Here is a 10,577-nt window from a genome sequence, read left to right as displayed (position 1 = left end):
AAGGAGGAGGAGGAGGGCGAGGAGGAAGGAGGAGTAGGAGGGCGAAGAGGAAGGATGAGGGCGAGGAGGGAGGAAGGAGGAGAGCAAGGAGGAAGGAGGAGGAGGAGGGCGAGGAGGAAGGATGAGGAGGAAGGCAAGGAGGAGGAGGGCGAGGAGGAAGGAGGAGGAGGAAGGCAAGGAGGAGGAGGGCGAGAAGGAAGGAGGAGGAGGGCTAAAAGGAAGGAGGAAGAGGGCTAGGAAGGAGGAATTGGTAAGGTAGGAAGGTTGCGGAGGAGGTCAAGGAGGAGGAGGTCGAGGAGGAGGTCGAGGCAGAGGAGAAAGTAGGATGAAAAAGAGGAAGGAGTAGGTCTAAGAGGAAGGAGGAAGAAGGGGGAGAGGAAAGGAGAAGGGGGGAAGGAGCAGGACGTCTGGGGGGGGAAAGAGGGGAATTAGATAATGGAGGAGAAGAGGAGGGGGAAGAATAGCAGGGGTAGGAGAAGTACAGGTAAGAGGGGGGAAGGGGAAGAGGAGGAGGAGTAGGAGAAGGGGGACGAGAAGGAAGGGGAAGAGGAGGGGGAGAGGGTAGGGGGAAGAGAAGGGGGGGATGAGGAGGAAGGGGAAGAACAGGGGGAGGGGTAAGAGAAGGAAGGGGAAGAGCAGGGGGAGGGGTAAGAGAAGAAGGGGTAAAAGCAGGGGGAGGGGTAAGAGAAGGAAGGGGTAGAGCAGGGGCAGGGGTAAGAGAAGGAAGAAGAAGAGCAGGGGGAGGGGTAAGAGAAGGAAGGGGTAGAGCAGGGGGAGGGGTAAGAGAAAGAAGGGGAAGAGCAGGGGGAGGGAGGGGAAAGAGAAGGAAGGGAAAGAGCAGAGGGAGGGGTAAAAGAAGGAAGGGGTGGAGCAGGGGGAGGTGTAAGAGAAGGAAGGGGAAGAGCAGGGGGAGGGGTAAGAGAAGGCAGGGGCTGAGCAGGGGAGGAGGGGTAAGAGAAAGAAGGGGAAGAGCAGGGGGAGGGGTAAGAGAAGGAAGGGGAAGAGCAGGGGGAGGAGTAAGAGAAGGAAGAGGAAGAGCAGGGGGAGGGGTAAGAGAAGGAAGGGGAAGAGCAGGGGGAGGAGTAAGAGAAGGAAGAGGAAGAGCAGGGGGAGGGGTAAGAGAAGGAAGGGGAAGAGGAGGGGGAGAGGGTAGGGGGAAGAGAAGGGGGGGATGAGGAGGAAGGGGAAGAACAGGGGGAGGGGTAAGAGAATGAAGGGAAAGAGCAGGGGGAGGGGTAAGAGAAGAAGGGGTAAAAGCAGGGGGAGGGGTAAGAGAAGGAAGGGGAAGAGCAGGGGCAGGGGTAAGAGAAGGAAGGGGAAGAGCAGGGGGAGGGGTAAGAGAAGGAAGGGGTAGAGCAGGGGGAGGGGTAAGAGAAGGAAGGGGAAGAGCAGGGGGAGGGAGGGGAAAGAGAAGGAAGGGAAAGTGCAGAGGGAGGGGTAAAAGAAGGAAGGGGTGGAGCAGAAGGAGAACATAAGAAGAACATAAGAACATAAGAACAAAGGTAACTGCAGAAGGCCTATTGGCCCATACGAGGCAGCTCCTATTCTATAACCACCCAATCCCACTCATATACTTGTCCAACCCGTGCTTGAAACAATCGAGGGACCCCACCTCCACAATGTTACGCGGCAATTGGTTCCACAAATCAACAACCCTGTTACCGAACCAGTATTTACCCAAGTCTTTCCTAAATCTAAACTTATCCAATTTATATCCATTGTTTCGTGTTCTGTCCTGTGTTGATACTTTTAATACCCTATTAATATCCCCCCGGTTATGTCCATTCATCCACTTGTAAACCTCTATCATGTCACCCCTAACTCTTCGCCTTTCCAGTGAATGCAACTTAAGCTTTGTTAATCTTTCTTCATATGAAAGATTTCTAATTTGGGGAATTAACTTAGTCATCCTACGCTGGACACGTTCAAGTGAATTTATATCCATTCTATAATATGGCGACCAAAACTGAACTGCATAATCTAAATGGGGCCTAACTAGAGCAAGATATAGCTTGAGAACCACACCAGGTGTCTTGTTACTAACGCTGCGATTAATAAATCCAAGTGTCCGATTTGCCTTATTACGAACATTTATGCATTGATCCTTTTGTTTTAAATTCTTACTAATCATAACTCCCAGATTCCTTTCGCAATCCGACTTCGCAATCACAACACCATCTAGCTCGTATCTTGTAACTCTATCATCATTACCTAACCTCAGAACTTTACATTTATCAGCATTAAACTGCATCTGCCAATCCTTTGACCATTTCAAAACCCTATCTAGATCAACTTGAAGTGATAGTGAGTCCTCCTCCGAATTAATTTCCCTACCGATTTTCGTATCATCGGCAAATTTGCAAATGTTGCTACTCAAACCTGAATCTAAATCATTTATATATATTATAAACAACAGAGGTCCCAGGACAGAGCCTTGAGGCACTCCACTTACAACATTTTCCCACTCTGACTTGATTCCATTTATACTAACTCTCTGTTTCCTTTGGTATAGCCATGCCCTAATCCAGCTTAATATAGCACCCCCAATACCATGAGACTCTATTTTTTTAATCAGTCTTTCATGTGGCACTGTATCAAAAGCTTTGCTAAAGTCAAGGTATACAACATCGCAATCCTTACCACTATCAACTGCCTCAACAATGCTAGAATAAAAAGATAACAAATTTGTTAAACATGAACGGCCATTTATAAAACCATGTTGCGACTCAATTATTAATTTATGTTTTTCAAGATGAAGACGAATTTTATTTGCTATTATAGATTCGAGTAACTTTCCCACAATCGACGTTAGGCTAATTGGTCGATAGTTAGACGCAAGTGATCTATCTCCTTTCTTAAAAACTGGTATCACATTAGCAACTTTCCAAAACTCTGGCACTCTGCCTGACTCTATTGATTTATTAAATATGGTTGACAGTGGGTCACAAAGCTCCTCTTTGCATTCTTTAAGCACCCTGGCAAACACTTCATCCGGCCCTGGGGATTTGTTTGGGTTGAGTTTTACTATTTGTTTAAGAACATCCTCCCTGGTAACTGCTAAACTCGTCAACCTGTCCTCGTCCCCACCCACATAGACTTGTTCGGCTGGAGGCATATTGTTAAGTTCCTCTTTAGTAAATACAGATACAAAATATTTATTAAAAATACTACTCATCTCTTCATCACTATCTGTTATTTGACCTGTCTCAGTTTTTAATGGACCTATCCTTTCCCTAGTCTTAGTACGATATAACTGAAAAAACCCTTTAGGATTTGTCTTTGCTTGCCCTGCTATGCGAACTTCATAGTTTCTTTTTGCTTTCCTTATCTCTTTTTTAACATTTCTAACCAGTTGTACGAATTCCTGTTCTAAAGTGACCTCCCCATTTTTAATCCTTTTGTACCAAGCTCTCTTTTTACCTATAAGGTTCTTCAAATTCTTTGTTATCCACTTTGGGTCATTAGTATTCGATCTATTCAATTTGTATGGTATACTACGTTCCTGTGCTTTGTTTAGAATATTCTTAAATAAGTTATATATTGAATCCACATCGAAATCCCCATTTAAGTCACCTATCGCTGGGTTCATGTCTCGTTCCAAGATGCTCTAGGAGGTGTAAGAGAAGGAAGGGGAAGAGCAGGGGGAGGGGTAAGAGAAGGCAGGGGCTGAGCAGGGGAGGGAGGGGTAAGAGAAAGAAGGGGAAGAGCAGGGGGGAGGGGTAAGAGAAGGAAGGGGAAGAGCAGGGGGAGGAGTAAGAGAAGGAAGAGGAAGAGCAGGGGGAGGAGTAAGAGAAGGAAGGGGAAGAGCAGGGGGAGGAGTAAGAGAAGGAAGAGGAAGAGCAGGGGGAGGGGTAAGAGAAGGAAGGGGAAGAGAAAAGGGAGGGGTAAGAGAAGGAAGGGGAAGAGCAGGGGGAGGGGTAAGAGAAGGCAGGGGCTGAGCAGGGAAGGGAGGGGTAAGAGAAGCAAGGGGAAGAGCATAAGAACATAAGAACATAAGAACAAAGGTAACTGCAGAAGGCCTATTTGCCCATACGAGGCAGCTCCTATTCTATAACCACCCAATCCCACTTATATACTTGTCCAACCCGCGCTTGAAACAATCGAGGGACACCACCACCACCACGTTACGCGGCAATTGGTTCCACAAATCAACAACCCTGTTACTGAACCAGTATTTACCCAAGTCTTTCCTAAATCTAAACTTATCCAATTTATACCCATTGTTTCGTGTTCTGTCTTGTGTTGATATTTTTAATACCCTATTAATATCCCCCCTGTTATGTCCATTCATCCACTTGTAAACCTCTATCATGTCACCCCTAACTCTTCGCCTTTCCAGTGAATGCAACTTAAGCTTTATTAATCTTTCTTCATATGAAAGATTTCTAATTTGGGGAATTAACTTGGTTATCCTGCGTTGGACACGTTCAAGTGAATTTATATCCATTCTATAATACGGCGACCAAAACTGAACTACATAATCTAAATGGGGCCTAACCAGAGCAAGATATAGCTTAAGAACCACACCAGGTGTCTTGTTACTAACGCTTCGATTAATAAATCCCAGTGTCCTATTCGCCTTATTACGAACATTCATGCATTGATCTTTTTGTTTTAAATTCTTACTAATCACAACTCCCAGATCCCCAGATCCCTTTCGCAATCTCAACACCATCTAGCTTGTATCTTGTAACTCTGTCATCATTACCTAGCCTCAGAACTTTACATTTTTCAGCATTAAACTGCATTTGCTAATCATTTGACCATTTCAAAACCCTATCTAGATCAACTTGAAGTGATAGTGAGTCCTACTCCGAATTAATTTCCCTGCCGATTTTCGTATCGTCGGCAAATTTGCAAATGTTGCTACTCAAACCTGAATCTAAATCATTTATATATATTAAAAACAACAGAGGTCCCAGGACAGAGCCCTGAGGTACTCCACTAAGAACATAAGAACATAAGAACAAAGGTAACTGCAGAAGGCCTATTGGCCCATACGAGGCAGCTCCTATTCTATAACCACCCAATCCCACTCATATACTTGTCCAACCCGTGCTTGAAACAATCGAGGGACCCCACCTCCACAATGTTACGCGGCAATTGGTTCCACAAATCAACAACCCTGTTACTGAACCAGTATTTACCCAAGTCTTTCCTAAATCTAAACTTATCCAATTTATATTTGAAGAACCTTATAGGTAAAAAGAGAGCTTGGTACAAAAGGATTAAAAATGGGGAGGTCACTTTAGAACAGGAATTCGTACAACTGGTTAGAAATGTTAAAAAAGAGATAAGGAAAGCAAAAAGAAACTATGAAGTTCGCATAGCAGGGCAAGCAAAGACAAATCCTAAAGGGTTTTTTCAGTTATATCGTACTAAGACTAGGGAAAGGATAGGTCCATTAAAAACTGAGACAGGTCAAATAACAGATAGTGATGAAGAGATGAGTAGTATTTTTAATAAATATTTTGTATCTGTATTTACTAAAGAGGAACTTAACAATATGCCTTCAGCCGAACAAGTCTATGTGGGTGGGGACGAGGACAGGTTGACGAGTTTAGCAGTTACCAGGGAGGATGTTCTTAAACAAATAGTAAAACTCAAACCAAACAAATCCCCAGGGCCGGATGAAGTGTTTGCTAGGGTGCTTAAAGAATGCAAAGAGGAGCTTTGTGACCCACTGTCAACCATATTTAATAAATCAATAGAGTCAGGCAGAGTGCCAGAGTTTTGGAAAGTTGCTAATGTGATACCAGTTTTTAAGAAAGGAGATAGATCACTTGCGTCTAACTTTCGACCAATTAGCCTAACGTCTATTGTGGGAAAGTTACTCGAATCTATAATAGCAAATAAAATTCGTCTTCATCTTGAAAAACATAAATTAATAATTGAGTCGCAACATGGTTTTATAAATGGCCGTTCATGTTTAACAAATTTGTTATCTTTTTATTCTAGCATTGTTGAGGCAGTTGATAGTGGTAAGGATTGCGATGTTGTATACCTTGACTTTAGCAAAGCTTTTGATACAGTGCCACATGAAAGACTGATTAAAAAAATAGAGTCTCATGGTATTGGGGGTGCTATATTAAGCTGGATTAGGGCATGGCTATACCAAAGGAAACAGAGAGTTAGTATAAATGGAATCAAGTCAGAGTGGGAAAATGTTGTAAGTGGACTGCCTCAAGGCTCTGTCCTGGGACCTCTGTTGTTTATAATATATATAAATGATTTAGATTCAGGTTTGAGTAGCAACATTTGCAAATTTGCCGATGATACGAAAATCGGTAGGGAAATTAATTCGGAGGAGGACTCACTATCACTTCAAGTTGATCTAGATAGGGTTTTGAAATGGTCAAAGGATTGGCAGATGCAGTTTAATGCTGATAAATGTAAAGTTCTGAGGTTAGGTAATGATGATAGAGTTACAAGATACGAGCTAGATGGTGTTGTGATTGCGAAGTCGGATTGCGAAAGGGATCTGGGAGTTATGATTAGTAAGAATTTAAAACAAAAGGATCAATGCATAAATGTTCGTAATAAGGCAAATCGGACACTTGGATTTATTAATCGCAGCGTTAGTAACAAGACACCTGGTGTGGTTCTCAAGCTATATCTTGCTCTAGTTAGGCCCCATTTAGATTATGCAGTTCAGTTTTGGTCGCCATATTATAGAATGGATATAAATTCACTTGAACGTGTCCAGCGTAGGATGACTAAGTTAATTCCCCAAATTAGAAATCTTTCATATGAAGAAAGATTAACAAAGCTTAAGTTGCATTCACTGGAAAGGCGAAGAGTTAGGGGTGACATGATAGAGGTTTACAAGTGGATGAATGGACATAACCGGGGGGATATTAATAGGGTATTAAAAGTATCAACACAGGACAGAACACGAAACAATGGATATAAATTGGATAAGTTTAGATTTAGGAAAGACTTGGGTAAATACTGGTTCAGTAACAGGGTTGTTGATTTGTGGAACCAATTGCCGCGTAACATTGTGGAGGTGGGGTCCCTCGATTGTTTCAAGCACGGGTTGGACAAGTATATGAGTGGGATTGGGTGGTTATAGAATAGGAGCTGCCTCGTATGGGCCAATAGGCCTTCTGCAGTTACCTTTGTTCTTATGTTCTTATATCCATTGTTTCGTGTTCTGTCCTGTGTTGATACTTTTAATACCCTATTAATATCCCCCCGGTTATGTCCATTCATCCACTTGTAAACCTCTATCATGTCACCCCTAACTCTTCGCCTTTCCAGTGAATGCAACTTAAGCTTTGTTAATCTTTCTTCATATGAAAGATTTCTAATTTGGGGAATTAACTTAGTCATCCTACGCTGGACACGTTCAAGTGAATTTATATCCATTCTATTTATATCCATTTGAATTTATAGTGAATTTATAGTGAATTTATATCCATTCCCAGCAACAACCTGGGGTTGTTGCTGTTGCGAACTCGTTAGAAGAAGTGGTTAGAGGTGTTTGTTTTGGTTTAAACTGTTAGTAGATAGAGGTATGGGAATTGATTTGGAGGAAGGAGGTAATAAAAGTATGTGTTTGTGGGAGAAAGGAATTGGCAAAACGATCAGGGAAAGAGAAGGTCCGCAAAATAACAATTCACTTAGGGTATATTACACTAACAGTAGAAGTCTAAGAAATAAAATTAACGAATTAAATGCTCTTGTCTGCACAGAAAAAATAGATATTATTGCACTTACCGAAACGTGGATGAATGTAGAAAATAGAGAACTATTAGCTGAATATCAAATATATGGATTTAAACTATTTCACACAGATAGATATATTAGACGAGGAGGTGGAGTAGCCATATATGTTAGGGACAATTTGAAATGTAGTCTCAAAGAGGGAATCAAAACAGAGCCACACACAGAAACTATTTGGATTGAATTAAACGAAAAAGCTAATAATATTATAATAGGAGTAATATATAGGCCACCAAATTTAGACAGAATGGAAGCAAAGCATCTATGGGATGAAATATCTAGAGCATCTAGATCTAACAGTATTTATGTCATGGGTGACTTTAATTTTAGCGGAATAAACTGGTTGAACAAAACAGGGAATAGCGAAGCAGAAGATTTTCTAGAATTAATTGACGATTGCTTTCTTATGCAACACATTAAGGAACCAACACGGGAAAATAATATTTTAGATTTAGTGTTAACTAACAGGGAAACGCAAATTAACGACATCGAAATAGGGAGTGAGCTAGGGAGCAGTGATCACAAAGAAATCAGATTTAGCATAGAATGGAATAGACCAGTAGGAGAAAATTCTGTTAAAGTGCCAGATTTTCGAAAAGCTGATTTTAATAGCCTAAGAAATTTTTTGGGTCAAATTGATTGGAAAGTCTTGGGTATGGGGTGTGGGCCGGTCTTGGAGCGAGACATGAACCCAGCGATAGGTGACTTAAATGGGGATTTCGATGTGGATTCAATATATAACTTATTTAAGAATATTCTAAACAAAGCACAAGAACGTAGTATACCATACAAATTGAATAGATCGAATACTAATGACCCAAAGTGGATAACAAAGAATTTGAAGAACCTTATAGGTAAAAAGAGAGCTTGGTACAAAAGAATTAAAAATGGGGAGGTCACTTTAGAACAGGAATTCGTACAACTGGTTAGAAATGTTAAAAAAGAGATAAGGAAAGCAAAAAGAAACTATGAAGTTCGCATAGCAGGGCAAGCAAAGACTAATCCTAAAGGGTTTTTTCAGTTATATCGTACTAAGACTAGGGAAAGGATAGGTCCATTAAAAACTGAGACAGGTCAAATAACAGATAGTGATGAAGAGATGAGTAGTATTTTTAATAAATATTTTGTATCTGTATTTACTAAAGAGGAACTTAACAATATGCCTTCAGCCGAACAAGTCTATGTGGGTGGGGACGAGGACAGGTTGACGAGTTTAGCAGTTACCAGGGAGGATGTTCTTAAACAAATAGTAAAACTCAAACCAAACAAATCCCCAGGGCCGGATGAAGTGTTTGCCAGGGTGCTTAAAGAATGCAAAGAGGAGCTTTGTGACCCACTGTCAACCATATTTAATAAATCAATAGAGTCAGGCAGAGTGCCAGAGTTTTGGAAAGTTGCTAAGGTGATACCAGTTTTTAAGAAAGGAGATAGATCACTTGCGTCTAACTATCGACCAATTAGCCTAACGTCTATTGTGGGAAAGTTACTCGAATCTATAATAGCAAATAAAATTCGTCTTCATCTTGAAAAACATAAATTAATAATTGAGTCGCAACATGGTTTTATAAATGGCCGTTCATGTTTAACAAATTTGTTATCTTTTTATTCTGGCATTGTTGAGGCAGTTGATAGTGGTAAGGATTGCGATGTTAAGAACATAAGAACATAAGAACAAAGGTAACTGCAGAAGGCCTATTGGCCCATACGAGGCAGCTCCTATTCTATAACCACCCAATCCCACTCATATACTTGTCCAACCCGTGCTTGAAACAATCGAGGGACCCCACCTCCACAATGTTACGCGGCAATTGGTTCCACAAATCAACAACCCTGTTACTGAACCAGTATTTACCCAAGTCTTTCCTAAATCTAAACTTATCCAATTTATATCCATTGTTTCGTGTTCTGTCCTGTGTTGATACTTTTAATACCCTATTAATATCCCCCCGGTTATGTCCATTCATCCACTTGTAAACCTCTATCATGTCACCCCTAACTCTTCGCCTTTCCAGTGAATGCAACTTAAGCTTTGTTAATCTTTCTTCATATGAAAGATTTCTAATTTGGGGAATTAACTTAGTCATCGTACGCTGGACACGTTCAAGTGAATTTATATCCATTCTATAATATGGCGACCAAAACTGAACTGCATAATCTAAATGGGGCCTAACTAGAGCAAGATATAGCTTGAGAACCACACCAGGTGTCTTGTTACTAACGCTGCGATTAATAAATCCAAGTGTCCGATTTGCCTTATTACGAACATTTATGCATTGATCCTTTTGTTTTAAATTCTTACTAATCATAACTCCCAGATCCCTTTCGCAATCCGACTTCGCAATCACAACACCATCTAGCTCGTATCTTGTAACTCTATCATCATTACCTAACCTCAGAACTTTACATTTATCAGCATTAAACTGCATCTGCCAATCCTTTGACCATTTCAAAACCCTATCTAGATCAACTTGAAGTGATAGTGAGTCCTCCTCCGAATTAATTTCCCTACCGATTTTCGTATCATCGGCAAATTTGCAAATGTTGCTACTCAAACCTGAATCTAAATCATTTATATATATTATAAACAACAGAGGTCCCAGGACAGAGCCTTGAGGCACTCCACTTACAACATTTTCCCACTCTGACTTGATTCCATTTATACTAACTCTCTGTTTCCTTTGGTATAGCCATGCCCTAATCCAGCTTAATATAGCACCCCCAATACCATGAGACTCTATTTTTTTAATCAGTCTTTCATGTGGCACTGTATCAAAAGCTTTGCTAAAGTCAAGGTATACAACATCGCAATCCTTACCACTATCAACTGCCTCAACAATGCTAGAATAAAA

The sequence above is a fragment of the Procambarus clarkii genome, chromosome 84 (genome assembly GCF_040958095.1).
Source record: "Procambarus clarkii isolate CNS0578487 chromosome 84, FALCON_Pclarkii_2.0, whole genome shotgun sequence".
NCBI classification, from domain to species: Eukaryota; Metazoa; Arthropoda; class Malacostraca; order Decapoda; family Cambaridae; genus Procambarus; species Procambarus clarkii.
This window is presented reverse-complemented; position numbering follows the sequence as displayed.